The sequence below is a fragment of the Sorex araneus genome, chromosome 6 (assembly GCF_027595985.1).
Source record: "Sorex araneus isolate mSorAra2 chromosome 6, mSorAra2.pri, whole genome shotgun sequence".
Lineage (NCBI taxonomy): Eukaryota > Metazoa > Chordata > Mammalia > Eulipotyphla > Soricidae > Sorex > Sorex araneus.
Window position 1 is genome coordinate 122,750,770 of NC_073307.1, and position 26,826 is coordinate 122,777,595.

Consider the following 26,826-nt stretch of genomic DNA (forward strand, 5'->3'; position numbering starts at 1 on the left):
GCCCGCTGTGCTATCACTCCCGTCCATAGAGACAGTTATCAGGAGATAATAGGAACAATAAGGACTTCCATTCCCCACTGATTGCTATTTGAAGGAGCCATGCCATGCCTTGCCCCCACAAACACCATCTCATTTACTCCCAACCCTGTGGGAGAGACACCAGCCTACTTTCACTGGCTGAAAGGGACGGTGCTTAGTGGATTCATGAATCTGCCCCATACATGCACCTCTTAGATGTCCAAGCTGGGAATAGAATCACTACAAACACACACATTCACACACTTGCATACATGCACACAGCGCACACACGTTCGCACATACACAGGTGTTCACACTCTTGCACACATGTACACACATGCACCCACGCCATGCTCTAACCACCTGTTGGCCCCAGCAAGTGTTCCCAGACCGCAGCCTTCACCTCACATTAGTGATCCAGGAATCAGCAGCTTCTACCAAATCTTCTAAATGGCTCTTGGCTGGTCCTGGCTAAGCCCTGGAAGCACCCCCCCCCACCCCGAGTTTCTTTTCCCCAGTGCTTGGAGAACTGCTGGAGAACCACCAGAGGCTGGGGCCATGTGTAAAGAGGGCTTTGCTTGTCCCCACCAGCATGCCCTAATGCCCTGGGGTCCACTGTGCTCTATGTACTGCTCCTTCCTCCCAGCATAGGCAAGTTCATTGGAGAAACAGATTCCCCCCAATGCCCTCTACCTACCCCTGTTGATGATACTCTTTGTCTCTGCTCTCCGAACTGACCCCTTGGTTCCCCCACATCCACAAGGCAGGAGGGAGACAAGACAGATCTGCCCAGCATAAAAGTTATGAGGGAGCTAAGGGCCCTTGCCGTGTCCAGGGAGGGCAGATGATGCGTGTCTTAGTCTCACTGATAACATTTCAAATGCCTTGAAGTCCCCTGAGGCTCGCATCGCTGCCACTTCTCCAGGAGTCAGAACCTCTCCGTCCTCTTACATTTCAAAGACTGGAGGACCCCCTCGGGGATGCAATAAAGAGACATAAGTCCCAGCCGTCCCTCTCTCCCTCTCTCCCTCTCTCTCCCTCTCTCCCTCTCTCTCTCTCTCTCTCTCTCTCTCTCTCTCTCTCTCTCTCTCTCTCTCTCTCTCTCTCTCTCTCTCCCCCCCCCCCGCTGCTTATCCCTGAGTTTGGGGGGAATCTGTTTCTCCAATGAAAACTGTGAAACTGGAGAGATAGTCCAGAGGTTAAGACCTTAGATGTACCATGTATGATCCCTCAGACCCTCCAGGAGTGATCCCCGAGTGCAGTCAGGAGTAAGCCCTCGGTGGCCAGATGTGGCCTCCCCCACCAAAAAAAAAAAATTGTGGGGGAGAGCAGAGCAACAGTACAGCCAGTAGGGTGCTTGCCTTGTTTGTGGCCAACCCAGGTTTGATCCCCAGAACTCCCTGTGATCTCTCAAGCCCCACCAGGAGTGAGCCCTGAGTATGGTCTGGTGTGCCCCTCGCCTCCAACTTTTTTAATTGAAAAAATTAAGTTCAGCCCTTTCTCATGGGCTTCTTAAGAGAAACCCATGAGGTGAGGATGAGGAAGCTATTCTGAAAGTATCGAGCACCGATCCCCGGTACAGATACGATAGAGCCACACAGCGGATTGTCCAAGGCCCTGCTAACCGGTTCACCGTTCAGGGAGATCTGAACTCTGTCCCCAGGCTCCCTTAATTCATTAACAGTAATTAAACTCTCTCTTTCCCATGTTAGTGCGGAGTAACTGTGTAATAAAAAGAGTAGTTGTTGGGGCTAGAGAGATAGGACAGCAGGGAAGGCGCTTGATCTGCGTGTGGCAGACTCGGGTTCTGTCGTGGGCACCACATATGATCCGCCAAGCACGGCCGGGGGTGATCCCTGAGGACAGAGCCCGAGAAAGCCCTGAGCACCACCGCCCAAAAGCCAAGGGAAAAAGCTGAAAGGCAATTGTAAATTTAAATAAGCACGAAGACTGGGGGAGATAGGAGTTAGAATATGAACTAAAGGATAACCAAGGACAGAAAACCTCATCCTCGATGCTCCAGGCCCCACATCTAAAGTGATTCTGCCCTGGGGGCTGGAGCGATAGCACAGCGGGTAGGGCGTTTGCCTTGCACGCAACCAACCCGGGTTCAATTCCCAGCATCCCATATGGTCCCCCGAGCACCACCAGGAGTAATTCGTGAGTACATGAGCCAGGAATAACCCCTGTGCATCACTGGGTGTGACCCAAAAAGCAAAAAAGAAAAAAAAAAAGTGATTCTGCCCTGAACATGCATTAACTAACATCTGAAATTATATTGTCTGGCTTCCCTCCATGCTTTATCTTGTCGTGTCCTCACGTTGCCCTCTCCCTCTCCCCTTCTTCCCACACCTCCCTTTTCCCCCTCTCCCCTGATGGTCCCCACAACTGTCTGCAAGCCCACAAGCTCCTCTGGGCAGGGTCTAGTCTTGTATTCAATGGTCAGGCCTGAACGGCAGCTGTTCTGAGAACAGGCCCCAACCCCACAATTTCCTTCCCGGCCCTTCTCCTTTCATCCCCTGCTCACCCAGAGCCAGGGAAGTTCGTAGCAGAGAATGAAAGTGACTTTCACTGGAAAGCTTGTAAAAGGAGCCTCAGAGGCAGATCTCCATTTCCGTGGAACCAGGGTAGTAATTACTGTGGCCTTTCCCAGGGGCCGCTGTTCTGCTGGTGCCACGGCTCCTTTTAAAAGAAGAGCTGTCGGTTGTGAGCTGGGTGGCGGGGGCCACCTGTGCTGAGCAGGGCGGGGCGCGGACAGGAAGCCAGCCACCTGTACCTGAAGGCGCACGGCGCTTCTCCCAGAGGTCGTAAATAGTCTGGAGTAGCATTTGCTTATCTTTCCTCTTTTCAAAGAGGCCAGGCCAGGGCATCAATCCAAGGGCTGGCTGGTACACATGCTTTGCAGGCTGGACCCTGGGTTTGATCCCCTACGTGGTCCCCTGAACACCACCAGGAGTGACTCCTGAGCACCTAGCCAGGAAAAGTTCCTGAGCACCTCCAGGGATGGCCCAAGAACCAAAAAGTTATTTGTAGATTTGGTTATGTAAGTGTGGATGAGAAACTGTCTAGCAACTTGGAAGCAAGAATAAGAGAAAAAGTGAAAACAGTGCCTTTTCCTGGGCTTAAATCCCCCAGCAGCCCACAGCAAACACCAAAATCCAAGTAAGAGTCAACCTGTACCTGTCCCCGGAACAAAAAAAGACAGGGGTGTGTGTGTGTGTGTGTGTGTGTTTAGGAGGGTATGATCAGGGCCATCCATGACAGAGCTAAGAGTTTACTCTTGGCTTTATTGTCAGAGATCACTCCTAGAAACACTCAAATGACCGTATGTGATGCCAGGGATTGAATACAGATCAGCAGCATGCAAGGCAAGTACCACCCCCTGTTGTGTCTTTTTCAGCCCAAACACTTGCTGTTTTAATCTGGGCACCTGGGCAGGTCTTTGCATTGGTCAGGATGGCCTCGCCTCTGACCCTTGCTTATCAGGAACTATACAGTGCTCTCATTCCGGAGCTCAGGGTACAGTGGGATGCCATTCTCAGCTCTGACAATGGCCATTGCAAACAGCCTGGGGCATCTCTCACCGTAAACTTTCCACACAGACATGGCCCACGTGACTCTCATTTGCTTGCCATTGATCAAAGTGTGTCACCTGGTGACAATAAAATTGGAAGGTGAAGCCAAGTGGGCGTTGCCAGGTGTCTGTGGAAGAGAAATCTTGTGGTGCACCACCTATGTTTTATTACAAGTAGGATTAATGTTTTGCTTTGAGGGAGGTATTGGCTTTGGGGCTACACCCAAGGTGCTCAGATGCTACTCCTAGCTCAGTGCTCAGAGTCACTCCCAGTGGTACATAGAGGACCATGCAATGCTGGGAATGAAACCTAGTCCTCAGACAAGCAAAGCACATGCTCAGCCCATTGAGCTATCAGGCCCCTACACACAAGTAGAATCTGAGTTTGATATCCCCTCCAGTCAACCAACTATATATCATGTGTATCATACGTCTCATGTTATAAATGGCATAGTTCGTGGGCCAAAACGTGTCCCAGAGGTAACACACACTTGCCTTGCAAAATCCTAATCCCTGCAAAAACTAAATTTAAAAAATCACATATTTACTGTGTACCTGTGAGATTCTAAACACTGTGCCACCCTGTTTGGGCGATGGTCTCTCATAGGCAGGGAAGTAAGCAAATAAATGGACATATGTCATATCTGAATTGTTTAAGGGATATCCCAGGTCTTTTGTTTTTCAGCCAAATGTCCGACTGTGTTTTAATGAGTGACAGTTTATAGAAAACACTGTTTAACATTTACTAAGCACTGGCTAGACGCTAGGTCCTGCAGCTCCAAGGACAATAGCTCTTTCCCTGCTCTTAAAGAATGCATAGTCCAATAGAGAGAGAACAAACCTGTATTTGGTGTTCAATAAAATTCAGTAAGTCCGCCCTCAGTGCCCTCAAGCTGCCCCTGCTAGGTTCACAGAGGGTCAGGAGAAGCGAGAGGCCGTCCTGCACACGGAACTTGCTGCTCTAATAAAATGCAAGAGGTTCCTTTTCCTGCCCACTGATTTGAAAGATCCTTTAGAAACATTCCTCAGGTGTCAAAATAGGCTTGCTTATCTCATGGGCAGGTGACGAATGTCTTTTGTTCCCCTTAACTCCCTTTGTCCCTTTCAAAGAGCAGTTCTGGTGGCTTCTGTTACTGACCTGCCGTCACCCTCTGCGCAGGCCCAGGGGATAAGCCGACTGCTTTGGACAAGGGCCCTAGCTGTAGGGTTCCCTGGAGCGGGGTCCAGGCCAGCCCAAGACTCCCGCCGAGGGAAATGTGTTTTCCCAAGGCTTCCTCCACAACTCCTGACAAGAAGAGCTTCCGAACTAAGACTGAGGCAGGGTCTGTGTGGAGATCCGTGGGGGAGAGGATGGAGTCCCTTGGCATCCTCTCTGGAACCTCATGCTTTGCCCAGCAGTTGTAACCCGGGGAGCTGGGCAGTGGCCGCTCTGTCCACGGGCTCCCAGGAACAAGGCCAGACTTGAGCAAGTGTGCAGTTCTCTGTGCTGATGGGTAAGGCTGTTCACAACCGTGAGGAAGAACCACATACACTCGAAGTCCCGGGTTCTGCCACTGCATGCACAGATCACCCTGGGCCCAGGGCTCCTTCTGCCCAGACTCCCCATGTCCCCAACTCCGTGGTCCGAATGGGGTGACCCTACAGCCCCCAAGCTCCTGGCAGTCAGTTTCACAATTTTCCCCTTGAAGTCAATTGAGAACACAGTTCATCTCATCCTGCATCTGTCCGTGGGGTGCCAAGACCCCAGGCGTCCTCCTCCAGGTTGGTTATGGGCACAGGGCGGTCATACGCAGTGATGCATAGGGGTTCTTCCTGGCTCTGCACTCAGTGCGGTGAGTGTGACATCATGTGTCATCTAGGAAAGTGGTACACACCCCAGGTCCTTTGTGCAGATAGCGAGTCAAGGACCCCCATTTCCTGCACACCTCAAGGGGGCAGTGCTTAGGGAGCTCCGAAGCTAAGCCACAGACCTCCAGGCAATTGGGCCTGGCTGGTAGCTGCTTGTTGCAGAGTTCGTGATGAACCTTTGAGAGCATGATGGGGTGGGGGACAGGGGAGGGGGTCGTTCTTGTGTCTGCACTGAGACTTTGGGAAAAAAAAAATCTATCCTCCGTTCACGGTGGATTTGGAGCCAACTTGGAGCATCCCCAAGATCATATTAGCAGCTGAAGCTTATGGAACTAGAGTCTTATTTTCATCGAGATAAAATTCCAAATGGCTGATAAGCAGTGAATTGTATGTATGTTGGTGGGCGTTTTGACTCGGGGTTTAATTAGACTTGGACGAACATTGTTCCCTAAATCAGCTCTCGGTGGGTGAGCCTGTCCAGAGGGCACAGGCCACCTAAGGAACAGGCAGTGTTGGGGAGGGGGGGGACCTGCTTGGAGGGACTTCCCAGCACTGTGATTTTTCATTCAGTTGGCAGGCTTGGCCCGGTAGGCCAGACACCTGGAGGGCAACTCGGCGCAGGGATGGGTTCATACAAGGAGACCAGGAGGTTACGAGTAAAGAAACTGAGGCTCAATAAGGGGCAAGTGGGGAAGGAGCCATATTGGGATTTGCGTTCAGGCCTCTATTGCCCCCAATCGTTGGCCTTGCTTGGTTCCAGCTCTCCAGGACCCAGCCTCACTTGGGGATCACTGAGATCATTAGAGAGACTTCCTTGTTACTGGGCACCAGCTGTAGAGCTTACAAAAGTGATGCCATCGGGGTCACTGATCTTTTTAATTATTTGTTTTATTTATTTATTTACTTATTTCTGCTTTTTGGGTCACACCTGGCGATGCACAGGGGTTACTCCTGGCTCTACACTCAGGAATTACCCCTGGTGGTGCTCAGGGGACCATATGAGATGCTAGGAATCGAACCCAGGTCAGCCGCGTGCAAGGCAAACGCCCTACCCGTGGTGCTATTGCTCCAGTCCCGTCACTGATCTTTTAAGACAGTCGTCTTCCCAAGTACTTCTCTGCCATCTGGGTCAGTTGACCACAAGAAAAATCCGAGACACAGCTCAGCTCAGGCCAGGCTCTGCGATGGCTGAGGGAATTGTGATTCGTTCTTAATGAAGGCTATAACCTGCCGGTTGGTTTAAGACTCTCCTCTGAAAAACGTTTAATGGGGTGGAAAGATGGTGCAGGAATTAAGGCACTATCTTTGCACACCGCCGCCAACCGCGGTTCAATCCTCAGCACCCCATGACCCCCTGAGCCCTGGAAGCCCCTCCAGGACCCCAACCCCTACTTGGCGCTCCCTCACTTCCCCATCCTCCCCCCAAAAGAACCACTGAACTAAATTTTAGTGACTGGACACCCCCACCCCACCCCTGCCCCCGGCAAGGTCTTGAGAGTTGTCTTTGTCATCCTGATCTCCCTGGGCAGCCTTCAGGGTCCACTCCCGCAGGCAGGCAGGCAGGCAGGGGGGGCTCTGCTTACGGCCCTGTGGTCTTCTGTGTCTGTGTTAATACAGGAAAGGGAGGCGGCTCTGTCTGCCCCAGCTGCAGCCCCTGCTTGCCCCTGGTCCTCTGCACCCTTTGATTTATCTCCTTCATTAATCGACGATGCTCAGTGCTGTAAAATTGCCTGCAATGAGATCTGAAGAGAGACTGACAGTTTGAGGGATGGTGAAGGGTTGTGCGGAGATTAAAGAGGGTCCAAGGGAAATGAGGTGGTTCCCCGGCTCAGTGCACCTGAACCCCAGGCTCTAGGATTTCTCTTGCCATGCCTTCCCTTTCTCTCACCCTGGGGATTAGGAGACGGATCCCTGCCCACCGGTTTCCCCAGAGGCACAGGGAGGCTTCAAAGCCCAGGCCAGCCAGACTGTCTGTGGGCCTCAGCTTACGGAGAGCAGGAACTGTGAGTTTGCAGCCATGGAGACGAACGAAGATGTGCAGTGTGGATTGGGTAGGAGTCATATTTATTTGTTTGGGGGCCACACCCAGTGCTGCTCAGGGCCGACTCCTGGCTCTGTGCTCAGGGATCACCAGATGGCTGGCGAGGATTGAACATGGATGTGCAAAGCGAACACCTACCTGCTGTACTATCTCCCCTTCCCTGGGTAAAAATGTTATCCGGAGGGCACAGGTGGATTCTAGAAAGCCCATTTGGGGGGACCCTATATTCAGCCATTAGTTTTGGTGGGGTCCCTTGTTCCACTATCAGTGTGGGAGCAGCTTTTGAGGGACCTGGGTATCACTGGGATAGAGGTCCCTGGGGAGCTACCCACACTCCGACTCTGGGCAGCTGGATTCTGGCATTCTGATCTGAGTTTTATCATCAGCATCACAAGGCACATGTGGGTCTTCGTTCTCCCAGCTGTCTCGCTTACTTGCCTTGACCTCCCAGGAGACAAGGGGACTGGAGTTATCCCCATTTCACAGACCGAGCAGTGGGCTGCTCAGAGGCACACAGGCATGAGTGGCAGAGCTCTAGTTCCAAAGCCACTGTTGGCTCAGCAACTGTCTGCCTCGTAAAGAGAGGGCGTGTCGGTGATGAGGCATGCATGGACTCAGCCCGCTCTCTGAGTGATCGGGAAGGACCTCCCAGCTTCCCATGCATGCTCCAGGGCTAGCGGCTGCCCTCCCTTACCCGGGCACCTCCCGTCTGCTCCCCTTCTCCCTTAGCCTCAGACGGAACCACCCTCCAAGTCGCTCTCATCCCCACAAGATCTTCCCGAAACATGTGCTTTGGTTTCTGGTAGCACTTAACTTGTCCTTGGAATTGTCTGCCCGCGAGCTTCCCCCAGAGACCAAGAGTGAGGAACCAGAAAACTGGAGTCCATTCCAAGGTAGCACGCATCCTAGCCCCTGCCAGCCTCTCCTCTGCTTCACCCGATCCTGCTGCCCATTCCCCAGGTGTGGCCTCCCAGGTGCCTTGAGCTGGCCAGGCCCCTTGCCTTACCCCCCCCCCCCAGCTCCTTTCAGCTACCTTGAGCATTCACCTACACATTCCCCTACACCTACCCCTTGAGCATTCACACACACCTGCACCAGGACCTGCCCCTGCCCTTGTCTCTTCACAAGTCTGATTCACGCCCCCTTCAGGTCTCAAACACCACCTCTCAGAGAGTGGTGTCTAACCCCTTGTGACAAGTGACTCAGCGATTAGTGACTGTCAAAGTGACTCATTTGGCGCATGCAGCTAGTTCATTTCACACCCCTTATTTACATGTGTCTTTTTTTAAAATTTGTTTTGTGTTTTCAAGACACTGTAAATATCAGTAGAGCAAAACACTTGGTCAATTCTGGCAGAGGAGGGGCTGGAGCAATAGTCCAGTGGGTAGGGCATTTGTCTTGCACACATACAACTCGGGTTCAATCCCCAGCATCCCATATGGTCTGCAGAGCACTGCCAGGAGTAATTCCTTAGTGCAGGGCCAGGAGTAACCCCTGAGCATCGCCGGGTGTGACCCAAAAAGCAAAAAGTTTTAAAATAAAAATTAAAAAATATTCCATCAGAGGTTGTTAATTGTATATATAATTACACGTTTTTGTTTTTTTTTTTAAAGAAATATTTTATTGAACCACCGTGAAAACAAAAAAAATACAAAGCTTTCAGGATTAAGTCACAGTCAAATACTGATTAAACCACCATCACTTCACCAGTGCACCCGTTCCACCACCAAGAACCCCAATACACCCCCCTCCCACCCCTCCCCCCATCTAAGTAGCTGATGATATTCCCATTATTCTCTCTATATATTGAGTACATTTCATAATTCCATACAGAACTCACTATTGTTGATTGGAAATTTTCCCCAACAATCAGGCCTGCTGAATAAGCATCATCTAATAATTTCTCTTCCTTGGTAAAAGTGAAGACTTTGAGTCCGTGCGGCCGCGATAGCGGCCACGCGGTTTTGGGTTTCTAATATTTTAGCTCAGTTCACAGTCAAAATGGATGGCTGCAAGAATCTGCTCTGGTGCCAAAATGGGTTAGGAGACCTCAGGATCACAGTCAGTAGGCGGGAGGCTCTGCTTCTCGTGCCGCGGCTCTTGGTTCATCTCTGGGCGGAAGGCGCGCCGGGAACACCTCCCCTCCCAGGATCACCTACAGGCTACGTCACTAAAGAGAGTCCTACCTCCTGGTGTAGGGGTCTTAGAGGGTGGCTCTCACCGCGTGGCTGCTGCCGCTGCCGCCATTTTCGCTCAGAAAAATGGGGTGGAGAGGGAAAAAAATCCCTTCCCGGGCTGCACGAGGTTGTAGTTCAGTTCGCAGTCAAAATGCATGGCTGCAAGAATCTGCTCTGGTGCCAAAATGGGTTAGGAGACCTCAGGATCACAGTCAGTAGGCGGGAGGCTCTGCTTCTCCAACACGTTTATATATATATAATACATAAGTGAACAGTACAGTTCAAGATAAATTAAACTGATGTGCTATAGGCATCGCCAACAAGAACAGGGCACTCACCAATCAGAACAGGGTACCAACACTCAGTAACAAAATTAGAGTTTCAGCAGCTGTACACAACGTCTGGTGACTGACACAGAACCCTAGGGCTGATAATGAACCATCCTATTTATCCAATCCCAAGACAAGTTAGCCATGGTCCCATGGGTTTGTTAGCATCCAGAAGTTTCTGTGTGGGACAGAGGTTTAACCCAGCCCCACGACCTCCCGCACCCCTTCCCTACCCTTTGTTGCTGTTGTGTGACCAGGTTCCCACACCTGCTTGAGAAGCATCACAGTTCTCACCTCCTGTTGTGTCCCGCAGAACCCAGCACTGAGCATGTCAGGGAGTGCTGGGAATGCACCTAGGGCCTCATTCATGCCTGCAAGGCCGGTGCTGTACTCTGAGCTCTTCCCAGAACCCCAGACCACTCCCTTCTGTTAGGGAAATTATTCAACCCTGGCACCCTCCGACTCAACTCCAGCCTTGCCACTTCCCAGGTGTGTGACTAAGTCGGCGAACCATCCTGAGCTCCCACTGCTGTGTCTTCTGAACCGAAATAATGAGCCCGACTTCGTGGAACTGCTGGCACATTTAAATGAGAGCAGTGGGAGACAAAGTTAGCACAGTGCCTGGGCCCGAAGGTGCCCTCAATGGCGCACGTTATATTTTTTTTAGTAAAAGATCCAGATGCTTTTTGGATAGAAGAAAGTGAGGCACCAAAAGGGGAAAGTGCCTCGCTGAACTGTCCAGTGACACAAGTGGTTTCTCCATACCTTTGGGCGCCTCTCTGTGATTCTGCATGAGGGTCTTTGGGGTGGGGGGTGGGGTGAAGCATGTCTCATGTCTCATTCAGCTCTGGATCTCCCTGGGAGAAAACACACACACACACACACACACACACACACACACACACACACACATATAAAACAGAAGCTGTCATTTTAAAGTCTGGGACCCTAGAGGGGTAAAAGCTGAAGGAACCGGCACTCTCCAACCTGGCAGGAGGTCCTGGGCTTAGGAACCAGCCCCGTCTAACCACCCTGTAACATCAGAGGTGCAAACTTGTTAAAATCCCCAGCCGAGGTCTTGAAACAGAACTTGAAAGGGGTTTATGGCCCTGTGGATTTGAACTCTCTGAGCCAAGCTATAATTCCGGCTCTGCTTTTGGAAAGGCAAGATCAGAGCCATAATTTCAGGAGGGCTTCAGAACACACTGTGATTATGTTTCAAGACACCGACTGTGGGGGGTGGGAGGGCCTGGGCAGGGGGCGGGGGCGGTGGGGGGGTGCCGGGGGGAGGCCGGTCCTGGTCGAGGAGGGCAGAGGGGAAGAACGGAACAGAGCAGAGTGTCCAGCTGAGGCAATTAAATGTCCATGCTCCTCAATTTAAACAAAAGCCCAACGGAGCCTTCCAGAAGGCTGTGTTCCTAATGATGGGGAGAGCTAGGGAGCCGTGCCAGCAGGCTGGTGGAGCTAATGGGGCCCCTGGCCTTGAGTGTCCCTGCAGGAAAGCTGGGGGCTGGCCTGCTCTCCCAAGCAGCACTTGTCATGCTAATGACCCAGTCAGAGGCCCCCTCTCAGATTTCTGATTCCGGCTCCCCGGGAGGCCCAGAACTGGGACTCTCTGTGTCCTTCATTCATCTGCTTTGTGGCTGATTCTGGGCCTCGCGCGGTCCCTGTACCCTCGCTGCCTCTGTCCTGGCCCCCCATCACTTGAGCACAGCCACAGTGATGCCCCCCGCCCAAAGTATCTCCAACCAAGCACATCACCCACTTGCTTCAGTGCCTTGGTGGTCCTGCATCTCACCTCTAAAGGGCACCCTCCCTTAGAGCCCACTCCCGTATGGGTCCCCTGCCAACCCCTGCCTCACTCTCCCTGCCCCACGTGCATCTCCAAACCCTTCCAGGCCTCTCGCACCCTGGACCCCTCACCCCAAAGGCCTTACGCCTCTGTGACGGGCTTCTTGACCCTCCTGCTCGTAGGACCCTCCAAACCTGAGCCACTCCCTGCTTCCCTGTCTCCCCCGCTGAACACCTGGGCCACCAATAACTTGGGTGCTCTCCCTCTCCATGCTGGCCCAGGCCTGAGCAGGCTGAGTGACTCCGAGGGGACTTGAGGCTGGGACTCGCCGTTGCTGGGCTCATACTGTGGGGACACAGGGGGTCTGGGAGGGAGCTTTCCACTGAGATACCTCATCATCTCAGGCCCCAGGTGACTTCCTGGTCCAAAGGTGAGAGGAGGTCCAAAGGTCAGAAGAAGGAGGAAGGGGACTTGGAAAGGTGCTTTGGGTAGCAAATGGGATTGATTAGTGTGAGGAGCAGGACCGGAAGGAAAACAGGATGGAGAGAGGAACACGGAGAAGGGGAGAGTTCACCTTCACTCGACCTCTGACACTTCACCTTGAGAAGTCAGTCCTGCCCCCTGCTCCCTTAGTCCCTCCCTCTGCTGCACTACAGGTCACCCCGGTGTCCTTGGACACAGAGGCCTCTGAAAACAGACACGGAGAGGGCAGGCAAATAGCTGACTTATTTGCAGATGCCCCTCGGGGCTCTGGCATTAGAGCAGCCGCCTCCTAATGATTAAACCCTGCACAAACACCCGTGACCACAGCGTCCTGCCATACATGACCCAAGAACCAGGGGGGCCAGCAGCTGTCCCACCGGGGACGGGGCCTGCGGCAGGAGACCAGGGAGATGCCTCAGACTGCCCTTTACTGCAGTCATGGATGGAGGAGGGTGGAGGTGGCTCCGAGGTCACTAAGCATGGATATGACCAGGAGCTGGCTGTACGGAGAGAGCCCTGCCTCAAGGCAGGATGCCAGGGCTTAGTCCCAGGCGGGGGGCCAGGCCTTGTGCCAAGTACCTGCCCTCCTGGTGGCTCTGTCTGCGGTCCCAAACCCCACATCTCTTGTGTGGTTGCATCCCTGGCAGCCATATATGAGCTTCACAAAGCGAAGGCTGTGACCCGGCAAGTGCCAAAACTGAGATGTGTGTGCCCCGTGGTGACCCCAGGGAGCACTACAGATGGGTTGCGTGAGCAGCAGCGTCCTAAGTAAGGAGTGCAACCCCCATAAGCACCAAAACTAAATATGTGAGCACCACAGCCAGATGTGTGAGCGTGGACCCCGGCATCCCTTCCTGATAAGGCCAGAGGGAAGAGGGAGGAAGAACTATCAGGTACTGTCCCTTCTCCTGTGCTGGCTGCCCCCTGTGCTGTGTGGAGTGTTGAGATGAGAGAACAGGCAGGGCGAGAGCCTGGACTCAAATGAGATCCGGTTTCATCTCTTTTTCTTTTTTAGGCCACACCAGCAGTACTCAGGGCTTACTCCCGGCTCAGGGGTTACTCCTGATGGGACTTGGGGAGCATGGGGAGATTGAACTGAGATCAGACCCACTGTGCAAGGCAGGCACCTGCCCCACTGTACGCTTGCTTTGGCCCCGGTCTCCTCTTTCGTAAATCATGAATTTATTCACTTTAACTTCCTTAAACTATTAACTCTTTTTAAATACCAACTTGCATAGTATGTGCTTTCAAGTATCAATTCTTTTTTTTTTTTTTTTTTTGCTTCTTGGGTCACACCTGGCGATGCACAGGGCTTACTCCTGGCTCTGCACTCAGGAACCACTCCTGGCGGTGCTCAGAGGACCATATGGAATGCTGGGAATTGAATCCCGGTCGGCTGAGTGCAAGGCAAATGCCCTACCCACTGTGCTATTGCTCCAGCCCCTTAAGTATCAATTCTTAATGTCTCTGGTGCACTGTGATTTACAGTACTGCTCATGAGAGATTCATACAACTTTCCAAGTCCATACATTCCACTGGGGTGTTCACTTCCCTTCAGCATTGTCTCAGCTTCCCTCCATCTACCCCCTCTGGCCTTGCTCTTGCTACGCTCAGTTCTGTAGCCCAGTTCTCTGTTCGAAAAATGTCGTCTTTGACATTTGTTATTCCCCTACTAGGTTTCTTTATATCCTGCATGTGAGAGAGACCATTCTTGTCTAGCCCTCTCCTGGCTGACTTCACTCGGCTTGACACCCTCCAGATCCATCGATGTCATGGCAGATTGCATGATTTCATCCTTTTGTTTTGTTTTTGTTTCTTATAGATGAGTAGTATTCACTGTGTACCAAGGTTTCTTTATCTAGTCATCATTCATGGACACTTAAGTTGTTTCCAGAGTTTGGCTCTTGTGAATAGTGCTGCAATGAACATAGGAGTGCAAATGTTCTTGGTAGAATAGTCTTTGGTAACTTAGGATAGGTGCTCAGATGTCAGATTTCTGGGTTATACCGAAGTTCGAGTCTTGGTTTGTGGAGAGATGTGTTTGGATGCTTCAGTTCACCCACATAACCATCTCTCGGGGGCAGACCTTCACCATCACCCCCAAGGGAGAGGCTGTGACGGATGTAACTGGCTCAGAGAGGCTAGGCCATTTATCTGGAGTCTTGCAGCAGGCGGGACCAGACCCCAAGTCCTTTAACCCTCCAATGCCAGCCCTCCTGGTGAGTGTAAATGACTCCCAAGGATCCTGCAAGTGCCGGGCAGCCATGTCATCCCTCCTTATCTGCTGCTCCCATAGCCCTGTCTCTCTGTCTGTCCCTCGTAAGGCCAGTGGGAACAGGCTCACTCCAGCTACCCGTGGCCTCTCTAGGAAGGAGGCAGCTGAGTTCAGCTGGTGGGAAAAGTCAGGGGTTCGCCACTCCTTGTCCACACACAGGTTTCCCAGCCATAAAAGAGGGCCAGACCAGTGCTGTCTCAGAGTGCGCAAAGCCTCACTCATCACCCCTTATCTGGGGTTGTGAGACCCACTGCACCCGCTGTGGGAAAAAAGCAACCACTCCACTGATTGATGTGCAGTATCTGAGTTTGCTGCCATCCTCTTCATCGTTACGACAGCAACAATATCTCCGGGTTCTGTGTGCACTGGTTCATGTATCGTCATAAAGGCAAGGTGGAATTCCCTCTAGTCTGACTGAACCTCCAGAACCCCTGAAAATTGGTTCACAAATACCAGGGCCCACAAGTACCAGGAATGCACACACAGACACACACAAACACCCCACAGCCCTAGCCATACTGAAGCTTAGCATTCCCCTAAGCCGCCCAAATTCCCACTACTCTTTTCCCAATCCAGAGCCTACTCTCTTTTTCCTTTGTGTAAAAGGGCCACCCACCAGCCTCAAGTGCCCCCCAGAAGACCCTCTTTTCTCATTTAACTCCCTGCACCATCTCTGTGCTTGCCTTTCCCCTCTGAGGCATGGGCACATAAAGACCCGCCTTTCCCTGGCCCTCAGCACACTCACCCCGCATGTCTCACAGCACCGTCCACGTGGGGTTCTGGCCGGGCAGCCCCACCTCGGCCTGCCGTCCCTACGGAAAGGAGGCCCATCCTGAGACAGAAATCAGTGGGTGCCGGCACGGTGATTGTGATGGTCCACTCAGGTTACAATTAATTCTCCCAGAACCTCCTTCCAGGAGAGACCTCAGCCTTACCGAGCTCATAAATTCCCCTTCCCGCCAGGGTCTTGGGGTTACTTAAGGTGGTGTTGAAAGAAGGTAGGGCAGAGGGCTTGCTGCAGGGTCTTCCAGACATGGACATCAGCCCCATCCTGGCCTGCACTCACCCCCACACGAGCTTTGGCAAATCAGGGTTTCTTATCTACCTGCCTTTTCTCTTGTGCTGCTTCTTTCCCATCCCCCTACCCCACTCCTGGCTTTTTGGACCATACCTGGGAGTAGTGCTCAGGGCTTACGTTGAGTTCTACACCCAGGGATCTCTCTGAACAGTGCTTAGGGGTACCATATGGAATGCCAGAGACCAAATCTGGGTCAGCTGCATGCAAGACAAATGCCCTACCCACTGTGCTATCACTCCGGCCCCCCATCTTGTGATTCTTTGGAAGAGTATTTAGAACCCCTGGCAATACAAGGCAAAAGTTAAGAGCAAAGGCTCTGAAGGAGCTTTTTACACTCCAAGTTCTACGACTGGGGAACCAATCTCAGCTCAGCCACTCAGAATGAATTCATGCAGATAATCAGAGCCCTGATCTGATTCACATGTGGCATTGCTATGAGATCTGCCTGGGATAGTCCCAATAAACGATAGTACTCTTCAAGAAGGAAGATTTGGCTCTCTGGCAGGTTATAACTGGCAGTGTCTTCTGGTTCATTCTCCCTAGACTCTAAGCTCTGCTATGATAGGCACGCTTCTTTAAGCCGGGGGCCCTGAAGGAACTATGACATTGTAGGTGTTACCTCAGTATTGGAGAGTGGTTTCCATCCCAAGCAGTTATTTATTTATTTATTTATTTATTTATTTATTTTTGGTTTTTGGGTCACACCTGGCAATGCACTCCAGAATTACTCCTGGCCATGCTCAGGGGACCATATGGGATGCTGGGAATTGAACCCAAGTCAGCCGCGTGCAAGGCAAACGCCCTACCCACTGTGCTATTGCTCCAGCCCTGCAGTTCTTATTTTTAACAACTATGCCGGAGTAAATGATTTCCATCCCACATGAAAGAGGAAAGAGGAGAACGGGGACCTGTATTTTTTCAGCTGGGAAAGTCTGATGAGGCTGAGAGAAGTGAGCCTGCCTGAGGCTGGCCAGTGGAGAAGCTGGGGGAGAAATGACAGCCACCGCGGCTGTCATAGTAGTTGCAGCAGCCACCAACATTTGGGATCTAGTTGCCTGGAGCCCAACACTTGCCCACATTTACTCCCTTCATCCTCATGGCGGCCCCGCGAGGTCAAATATTTGGTTCTTGGTTGGAAGTGAAGACTGGACCATAGTTTCCAAAGATCTTTCTTTTCCTTGTCTTCCAGAACTCATGACTGGGGACTCTGTAGGACAGAACATGTAGAAATGGAAGAATTAGGGTCCTTAAATAAAATGGTGGCACGTCTTTGTCTACAGGTTCAACTGAGAGGGCAGAGAGGAGCACAGTGGACAGGAGGGCAAGTTTTGCGTGCAGAAGGCCTGGTGCCACCTCAGAGCCCCACCTGCACTGCCAGGAACCTCCCCCAGAACACAGAGCCAGGAATATCCCCCAGCACTGCTGGGTGTGGCTCAGAAAATCAAAATTAAAATGAATTGAGCCCATGGCCAATAGACCCGGGGTGCATGGAAGGACCATTTCCTGGAGGCAGGTGGAGAGGGTTGCGGAGGGTCGCAAGCCCCTGTGAGCCCCTTGGGGACCTCACTTGCCCTCCCACCTGGATAGGGATGGTGTGTCATTGTCACAAAGAAGCCAGTGCACCCTCCTAGAGCTGGAGTGAAGGACAGATTAGTAAAGGCTCCCAGCACCTAAATTTAGTCCGGGAGAAGAGAGTTTTTGACAGGTTGTCTGGAGGACAAAAGCCAGTGCTTGGAGAAATCAGCTCTCCTTTGAAAGGTAAGTCCAGTTTAGTCTTTTATCTCCAGCAAACTGGCGTGTGCACCCCTTGATCAGGAGTGGGGGTGGTGGGTACCAGGGTGGTGCAGAAGTGCCCCCCCCACCCCGTCTGGGCTCTGGCTGTGATTGCTTCCCAAGACATTAGCCAGTGCCAGGCACGCGGCACCCACCACAGCCCCATACTTGGGGTCTCTGTGAATATTTGCCCAAACCATTTATGTCCGCCCAATGGGAACAGAGAATCATTGGTGCTCACCCCACAATGGGGTTGTCAGTACAGGGGTTCTGTTTGAGGGAGGCCAGAAAGCAGGACCTAGACGTTTCGGAACTCCCGCCTAACAACCTTAGATCAACCTCTGTGACAAGCCTCCATACTTATCTTCAAATTAAAATGTCCAATTTCTTGAGTCTGAGTCATAGTACACTGGGTTAGGCACTCACCTAACACGGGGCTGACCTGCACCCCATCTGGTATCCCGAGCCCCACCAGGAGTGATGTGTGTCACCCTTTCACTCTCACTGTCATCCTGTTGCTCATCATTTGCTCGAGTGGGAACCAGTAGCATCTCCCTTGTGAGACTTTTTTTTTTTTTTTGCTTTTTGGGTCACACCCGGCGATGCTCAGGGGTTACTCCTGGCTCTACACTCAGGAATTACTCCTGGTGGTGCTCGGGGGACCATATGGGATGCTGGCAATCGAACCCGGGTTGGCCGCATGCAAGGCAAACGCCCTACCCGCTGTGTTATTGCTCCAGCCCCCTGTGAGACTTGTTTGTTACTGTTTTTGGCATGTTGAATACACCACGGGTAGCTTGCCAGGTTCTGCCGTGCAGGTGAGATACTCTCGGTACCTTGCCAGGCTCTCCAAGAGGGGTGGAGGAATTGAACCCGGGTCGGCCTTGTGCAAGGCAAACGCCCTACGGCTGTGCTATCGCTCCAGCCCAGGTGTGGCACCCAATTTTTTTTTTAAATAAAATTTCCCTTTTCTCTAAAATATGTTTGTCTTCCTCTCGGGACCATATGAAGTGCTGGGGATTGAACTGGAATCAGCCATGTACAAAGCAAGAACCTCACTGTACTCTCTCTCCACTCCCCTCTTCTCTCTTTGCCTCACTCACCTTTATTCTCCTCTCTGGAGCTTTCCTGCTTTCCTGACACGGCAGGGACACAAGCAAGAACAGGCTTGCACTCAGCACCTTCACGTGACCCCTGCGGGTCTGCTCAGGCCGAGAGAGAGGCTCCGTTGAAAATCACTCACACCCCAACTGATGTCCACGTCACAGCCAACAGACTCTGCAAAAGAAATTACTCAGAGTGGGAGCTGACTAAATTTAGGTGTGTGCAGTTCTTTTTCTGCTGCCTATGTGTCTTTGATCCACTTGGCAGTTAAAAACTAGAGCGGCTTAGATCTTTTTCCCCCCCTGGTTATTTTGCTAGATAAACCATTTGCACCGACACTGTGTGCCTGCACACGCTTAATTTCCCTGGCATCTGATAAATGTTTTGAAACTGGGTAATGCTGGAAGCACTTTTCATTATTACCTGAAAGTACTTTGTGCAAAGAGAATTGATTCTTTTCCTCGACTGTTCTGATGTTACTGCTCTTTCAAAATGGGATAAGATCACTCTAACGAGCTTCCCTTCTTATCACTTCAATCCTGTTCAACCACCTTTGTTTGCTCCTTCCCACCGTGTTTGCTGGCAAAGGTGCCTTCTTGTCCCCCCACATAATTGCACAGGTGTGTTTGGGATGTCCCACCACTGGGGTGGGAGTTTGGAACTTTTGGCCTGCAGGGGGGCAAGGCTGGGGGGAAAGCAAATGTTGGGATTGCAGACAGGAGGTCAGAGGAAGCTCCCTTTCAACCTGCCACCCTGCTCTGACCTTATACCAGGTGCTTTCTCTCCACTTGATCTCACCCATCAAGTGAGGAAACGGACCAATTGACCCCGGAGTTCTCTGAAGTTTAGCTCTAACTTCAAGGATGACCCCAGTTCCTCAGATAGCTGCCCCCCATATATGATTGGGGACTTGATATTGCATTGAGTTTGGGTTGTGCAGAAATTCAGCGATCTTCGTGATGCCTAATGGACCGCTCTAGGCACTGGCCCAGATGAGCTGTCAGACAGTGCTGTCACAGGAAGCTTCCCCTGAGGTGGGCATCGTTTTTAAATGCTGAGTTTAGTGATTCAGTGAAAGCGCAGGCAGCCAAAGGAGATGTCTGAATGGGGAAACAGCTGGGGTAGTTTTCCTTCAGTGTGTCTGCTTCCTGTAGCTTTTCCAGAAGCAGGAAGTGAGTCTCACTCCTCCAAACCCTATTTCCAAACTTTCTGAGAGGTGGCCTCATTATTTCAGAGTCCCCTTTCTCCAGTCACACTGCACTGTTTGCCATTCCCCAAATCAATGCTCTCTTCTTTTTTTTTTTTCTTTTTGGGTCACACCCGGCAATGCACAGTGTTTTCCTGGCTCTGCACTCAGGAATTACTCCTGGCGGTGTTCAGGGGACCATATGGGATGCTGGGAATCAAACCTGGGTCGGCCGCATGCAAGGCAAATGCCCTACCCGCTGTGCTATCACTCCAGCCCCCACCAATGCTCTCTTCTTTGTGGCTTGGCACATTCGGATCCCTCTGTTTCCAGTGCTCCTCCACCCTTACCCTGCCCACAGCTCATATCTTTAACCTTCAGGGCTCACATTAAATGTCATCTCCTCCAGGAAGTCTTCCCTCACCACCCCAGCCTCCCAAGCCTGCTGATGGGGTGGTTCTCCTGGAGTGTTCTTCTGCAGTACCCCAAGTGTTCCTTTATTATAGCATCAGGCACATCCCATTATAAATATCTGCTACTTCCTATTACCCCATCTACACTCAAAGCATTTTGAGGACAAGGACTTGTTGTGGGAGCCCAAGGGATAGAGCGCCTGCCATGGATTTTGTACAGCCCAGCATTTAGATCTGTAGCACTTCTGGCTATAGCTTCGGTGGTCCCCAAATACACCTGGGATGGTCCCTTTCAAGGAGGACCTGTGCTAGCACTGTCACCTCATTATCCAGACTCCTTTGGAGGAGTCACAACTGCTCAGAGAAGTCAGCAAGATCCAGGTCACGTAGCTCAGCCTGCTTCTAGGGTCAGGACACACACACACACACACACACACACACACACACACACACACACCCATCTTCCTTTCCACAAGGCTTCACTCACACATACACAACCATCTTCCTTTTCACAAGGCTTCACTCACACACACACACACACACACACACACACACACGGCTTCCTTTCCACAAGGCTTCTCACCTTGACCCCACACTGCCCTCACTGTGAAGGCATCTTCTCTCTGTAGCCATCTTCTCTGATTTCGTGAGAAGCAGAGCTAAAGCAATGAATTTGATGTCTCGCTTGATTCAGAGCTTACGTGCAAGGTGCCAGGCTGTATTGTGTGTCTGGAAGATGGAGCAGGAGGAGCCGGCCGTGTGGCTTAGCCTCGCCAGCACAGAGCCTTCCGTGCTCACCAGGGCTCGGTTCAGTCCCTTTCTCCTCTGAATTAGTCAACATCTTCCCAGCCCAGATGCATTTGTGAAATCAGCGTCTCCCGCGTGCCTTTTTCCCCCCTTCCTTTTTAATCTATGAGTTTTGAAATCCAAACACGCCTACTGCCTCTTGGATTCCAGCAGCTTTCAGCGTCCTTGAATTTTCGTAGAAAGGGATGCAAGACTATAATATGTGTACAGCTGCAACCCTTATCAGAATGCAGACATGCCTCTCATTACTGCTAATTGCAGTCCTACCACCAGGGGATCTGGGCTCCAGCCTCTTCGTTGGGTAACTGGTAACCTCTTTTATGGCCCTGGCTACTTAGGATACATTACAGTATCTTCCAGGCAGCTGCTCTTTTGGTAAATTAATACCTGGGGGTCTCTTTCCTCCTCTAGGAAACTTTAAGTACTGTAACAGGCTTTCATTTAAAGCTGTGTAAGGCTTATTTCACCAGATTGCTATTTGGAAGTTCTAACAAAACACCTTTATGAATAGCAACTGTAATACCCTTAATCCGCTAAACTTCCTGACTTTTTAAACTAAGTGGATTGCTCTGAATGAAATCAGGCTTCCTGTCTCTGCTCTCTTCCCTCCCTGCTCTGTCTGGACATCTTCAAGACCAGGGTGCTAGAATGCAGTGTTTTTTTTTTTTTTCTCACACCGAACTAGAAAGAACTAGGGGAATTTCATTAAAGCTTGGACTTTGAAATCATTTTCTTCTTTATATATGAAACTAAGCTTGTTTTATTTTGTTATGGAGAAAACTAAACTGTAAAGAAGCAAACAGAAGGGGAAAAGTAAAACGGCATAACATTACCAGACTAGAGAAATCCATGATGCTTTTCAGACTCGCTTCTATTGGTTTACAGATTTTTTTTTAAAATTTTGTCATTTTGTTTTGGGGATTTTTTTGTTGGTGGTGGTTGGTTGGTTGGTTGGTTGGTTGGTTGGTTGGTGGTTTTTAGTTTATGGGCCACACCTGGCAGTGCTCAGGGCTTACTCCTGCCTCTGCACTCGGGGATCACTCCTGGTGGGCTCAGGTGACCATATATGGTGCTGAGGATAGAGCCCAGGTCTGCCATGCGTAAAGCAAGCGCCCTACTTACTGTACAATGATCTGGCCGCACAGAGTTTTTTTTTCCAAAGTCAAAAAGCATGTATTGAGCACTGGCAGAGTCCCAGACCCATTTCTAAGTTCTTTACATGTATTGATTTTCTTAAACAATTTTTGTTTTAAAAAACATATTTTGGGGGTTGGAGGAGATAAGGTAAGGTCCTCTTTGTGTTTGCAGTGGCTGCAGCTTTAGTTCAGATCCTGGGCATCATGTATCCTGGGCATCCTGAACACTGTCAGTGGTCACTGCTGAATAGAGAGCCAGGAGTAACCCCATGGGCACCACCATGTGTGGCTCCACATCCTCTCTCCCCCAATAAGTAAAATACGTACATCTCCTTTGCTGTAAGAAACAACAGTTTCTATAATAAGAAGCCACTGAGATGCACAGTGTGTAAGCAGTAGGTCCAAAGCTAGACATACTCTCGTGGCAGAGGCAGGAAGAAACTTAAATCCTAGAAATCTATACTCTGAAAATGGATAGCGTCGTTTTTTTGTTTTGTTTTGTTTTGTTTTGTCTTTGCTTTTTGAGTCACACCTGGCAATGCACAGGGGTTACTTCCTGGCTTTGCACTCAGGAATTACTCCTGGCGGTGCTCAGGGGACCATATGAGATGCTGGGAATTGAACCCGGGTCAGCAGCGTGCAAGGCAAATGCCCTGCCAGCTGTGCAATTGCTCCAGCCCCGGAAAGCGTGTTTTAGAGTGTACTTGTGTCAGTTGGTCCTGTAGCATGAGCTTGATCTTTCTGTATCGAGGTTTATCTTCTGTCTTGAATGTATCAAGCATTCTTTGTGTTGACCACACAGCATTGCATTCTGTAGAACAAGCCCAGGTGGGTGAATTCAATTCCCTGCTGAGAGACGTTGCCTCTTCCACTCCTTTGCTTCTTACAAACGACAATGCAGAGACCATTCTTGGAAGCTCAGTGCATGCATGCTCGTGCAGGCTGCCCATAGAGCTCGTATTCTATATTTTCCTTTCAGTGCTGACATTTGTGTGTGCAGATGATGATGCGCCTGAGGCTCTGCAGAAGAATAGGCTATGTTCTGGCTTCTGGAGATGGGGCTGCCCCGAACCATTCACCCACTCTTTCAAGCCTGCTCCATTGTTCCTGGCCTACCATGTTTGGGGGAAAGTTAGCTGAAGAATGGAGTGCCTGTCTCAGCTCAGATGGTTGCCTACAGCTAAACTTACCAATGTGGCATTCGTGAGCACTGTGCTCAAGGAATTTCTCTCTTTTGCTCTGAACTTTTTTTGTTGTTGTTGCTTTTTGGGTCACACCCAGCGATGCTCAGGGGTTACTCCTGGCTCTGCGCTCAGGAATTACTTCTGATGGTGCTTGGGGGACCATGTGGGATGCAGGGAATCGAAACCGGGTTGACCGGGTGCAAGACAAACACCCTGACTGCTGTACTATCGCTCCAGCCCCTGCTGTGAACTTTTAGTCCAAGTGCAGGACTAGGAGCTACTGTGATAGGACCAACCTGTGCAGTCACTCCCTCCTGTTCAGAGTGGGGAGAGGACAGAGGGCCAAGGGGCAGTTGTCCACAGAGTATCTGTGGGCAAAGTCAAGGAAATCATGTGCCATGCACCAGAGTCCTGGTAAAAATTCAGAGGTGGTGAAAGTATGGACTCAGCTTTAAGATGTCTCAACCAGCAGTGAGACAAGTGATCTGTGCCCCCATGTTTCAGTTTTCTCCTACTTGTTGGGGGTAATGCTATAGACTCCATAGGGAGTGCGAGACAGAGGAAATAAAACCAGGGAAATACATATAGTCCCTTCCCTGCTAAGAACTCCATACAGAGAACTTAAATCTCAGGAAGGATCCTGATTTTAGGAACCTGGCAGGCTTGTTCCAGGACTTGGCATTTGTAGTCACTAGCACTGTGACCTTGAACAGTTTACTGAATCTCTCAAGTTGCAGGTCTTTGTAAGTTGGGGATAATAAAATATTAGGAGGTACTTTGAGTTTTGATAGCAACATGGTACATCCTGGGTCACAGGTGGTTTCCAATACCCCCGGCAAACTTATTGGTACCTTGCTTACACCCCTCATTCTCTTTTAGTCCTTTTCTTCCATTCAAAAAAGATTTTCTCCTCATGGCTACGGTCAAATGGAAAGAGTTTAATTCTTAACCAGTCTGTAACTTTTCAGCTAGCCTCTTCACCAGACAATACCTAGAATGAGTTGGGCCCTTTGCCAAACGTTTTCCTCTGTCCTTCCCCCTGCAATCCCCGCCTTTGACTCAGACAAGATTATGGTTTTAGGGATTGTGGATGGTTTTGTGAAACGATTTTATAGTTCCTGTAAACCCAGAAGGGAAACAATGAAATGCCAAAGCTCCAGTACAGGGCAGGCTTCCTTACAGGCGACTGGGATGTGAGGAAAGTTTCTGTGGAATGAGCTCTTTGTGGCATGTGCTATAACTTAGCTGAGTACAGGGGGTTCATGAGTCAAATTCACACAAGGCAAGTGAATTCTCCTTTGAAAGGGATTTTCTTTCAGGCAGACCTGGGGTTAAGAATTTGCATGGTATAGGGCTGGAGCCATAGCACAGCAGGTAGGGTGTTTGCCTTGCATACAGCTGACCTGGGTTCGATCGATAGATCCCCGGCATCCCTTATGGTCCCCTGAGCACTGGCAGGAGTAATTCCTAAGTGCAGAGCCAGGAGGAACCCCTGTGCATCGCTGGGTGTGACCCAAAAAAGAAAAAAAAAGAATTTGCATGGTATAGATTTAAAAAAACCTCTTTATTTATTTGGTTTTGGTTTGGGGGGTGGGCATACCCTGTGGTGCTCAGGGCTTATTCCTGACTCAGTGCTCAGAGATTACCCCAGGCTTTGCTCAGAGACTGACCGTATACAAATGCTGGGGATCAAAAAACAGGTCAACCCTCTGCAAGACTAGTGTGCTCACCCCACTGTAGCTATTTCTCCAGCCCCAAACCTTCAGATTTTGCGAGGTCTTTGAGAGCCCTGGCATGGCAGTCTGCTCCATGACCAGGCGAGTGACCTGAGCACTAAGGCGTGAGTTAGCCAGAGTCAGCAGGAAGGTCAGATTTGTGACAAGAGCTCGGTTTTCAGCCCGTGTTCTACTGTTTTTCTCCACCATTCTGTCCCTCTGTGGTACGGGAGAGCTGTGTGCCCTGGCGACAGTGGGAGAGTTTCCAGTGCATGAACTAAAGGGAGCCCAGGGCCCCCCAATTCTTGGCTTAAACCACCGTCCTCTCAAGACTGCCCTGGCATTGGCACCTACATAATTTCCTTCCCTGGTTAATCATCCCCCTTCCCAGCCCCTGCCGGCCCCCAGCCCTCGCTCCCTCATTATCTCACCCCGCGCTGGACACACTCAAGGATGTCCTTGCAGCTGGAGCCACAGTAGAGGAAGCCAGAGAGTCACTTGGAAGTATTGGATTCACCACCCATCTATTGCAGTAGGGAGAGTACTCCAGCTGCAGAGATAAATATTTGAATTCTCAGGATTCTCTTTAGGCAATCCACAATACACTGCAAAAAATAGACAGCTCCTTAAAGTTACTGATATTAGTTTAAGTTTCCTTCCATTTTTTTTGGTTTTGTTTCATTATTTGGGGGTGGGGTGGGATTGTCAGCCCAAGTGTTTAGGTGCCTGGGGATGATGCTCAGCCTTGCTCCATGCAAACCGTTTGGAGAAGGAACGGGGAACGCTCACATTCACTCCCACATGCCAGCCTTTTGAGCTGTCTCTCAGGGGGTCCTTTAAGGATTTGGACAGGGAGGTAGTATGGAGAGGTTCTCCCAAGCAGTGCTCAGGAGGCTTGGGTGCGCCTCCCAGAGATTCTTGACCAACTGGGCAGTGATTCAATGGCAAGGGCTTGAAGAACAGCACTGCTTGGGTCCTGCGGAGCTGGGGATTACACAGGCCACCCCACTGGTGTTCAGGGGCAATAAGGACTTTGCCTGGTGATTCTCATATGCAGAATCATATGCAGTGCAGGGTTAAGTCACGGTCACTGTGCAAGGCGCTTCAGCCCCTACATAGTTTTATTTTGTTTGGGGCTCAGGGCTCATGCCTGACTCTGCACTCAAGGATCATTTTTGGTGGGACGCAGGGTACCATGTGGTTTGTTGGAGATCAAATCCAAGTCAGCTGTGTGCAAGGCAATCACTCTGCCTTCTATTTCTCCAATCCCACCCTATGTGGGTTTTTTGTTTGTTTGTTTGTTTTTGAGAACACATTGTCCATGGCTTTGTCTCTAATGCCCTTTTACCCCCTCCTTCCTATACACTCCCTCCCCCCTGCCTTTTCTTTTCCTAAATAACCAAGTTTATAACCATGGCCAAAGCAGCAAGAAGGCCTGGCTGGCTATAATGGCTCCCTGGAATTATCCTTCTTATCTGTCTTGGAAACAACACAGTAATCTTTGTGGCAACTACGAGGCAGCACCTTGTCAGCCAAGGGTGTTTGGGAAGGGGTAGAATTTAAAGCTTTAGACTCTTCACCCAATTGTCAACATGTAGTGTTCTTATGGGCTGGAACAATAGCACAGTGGGTAAGGCGTTTGCCTTGCATGCGGCCGACCTGGGTTCGATTCTTCCATCCCTCACGGAGAGCCTGGCAAGCTACCCATGGCGTATTCTATATGCCAAAAACAGTAACAAGAAGTCTCACAATGGAGACGTTACAGGGGTTACTCCTGGCTCATGCACTCAGGAATTACTCTCGGGGAACCATATAGGATGGTGGGAATCGAACCCCGATCAACCCTGTGCAAGGCAAATGCCCTACCTGCTATGCTGTTGCTCCAGCCCCTGG

General features: G+C 50.7%; 1 protein-coding gene and 1 long non-coding RNA gene across 10 annotated transcripts in view; one reads left to right on the top strand and one right to left on the bottom strand.

Moving 5' to 3' along the window:
- The window catches only part of NAV2 (neuron navigator 2), an 822,512-nt gene that overhangs the window by 682,425 nt on the left and 113,261 nt on the right, over nucleotides 1-26,826 (top strand). The gene's annotated exons all lie outside the window — the stretch shown is intronic.
- On the bottom strand, nucleotides 16,343-20,965 carry LOC129405571 (uncharacterized). Its single transcript, XR_008630663.1, has 3 exons — nucleotides 20,675-20,965; nucleotides 18,492-18,666; nucleotides 16,343-16,822 (listed from the first exon to the last, which is right to left on the bottom strand). It is a non-coding gene; the product is annotated as an uncharacterized LOC129405571 (long non-coding RNA).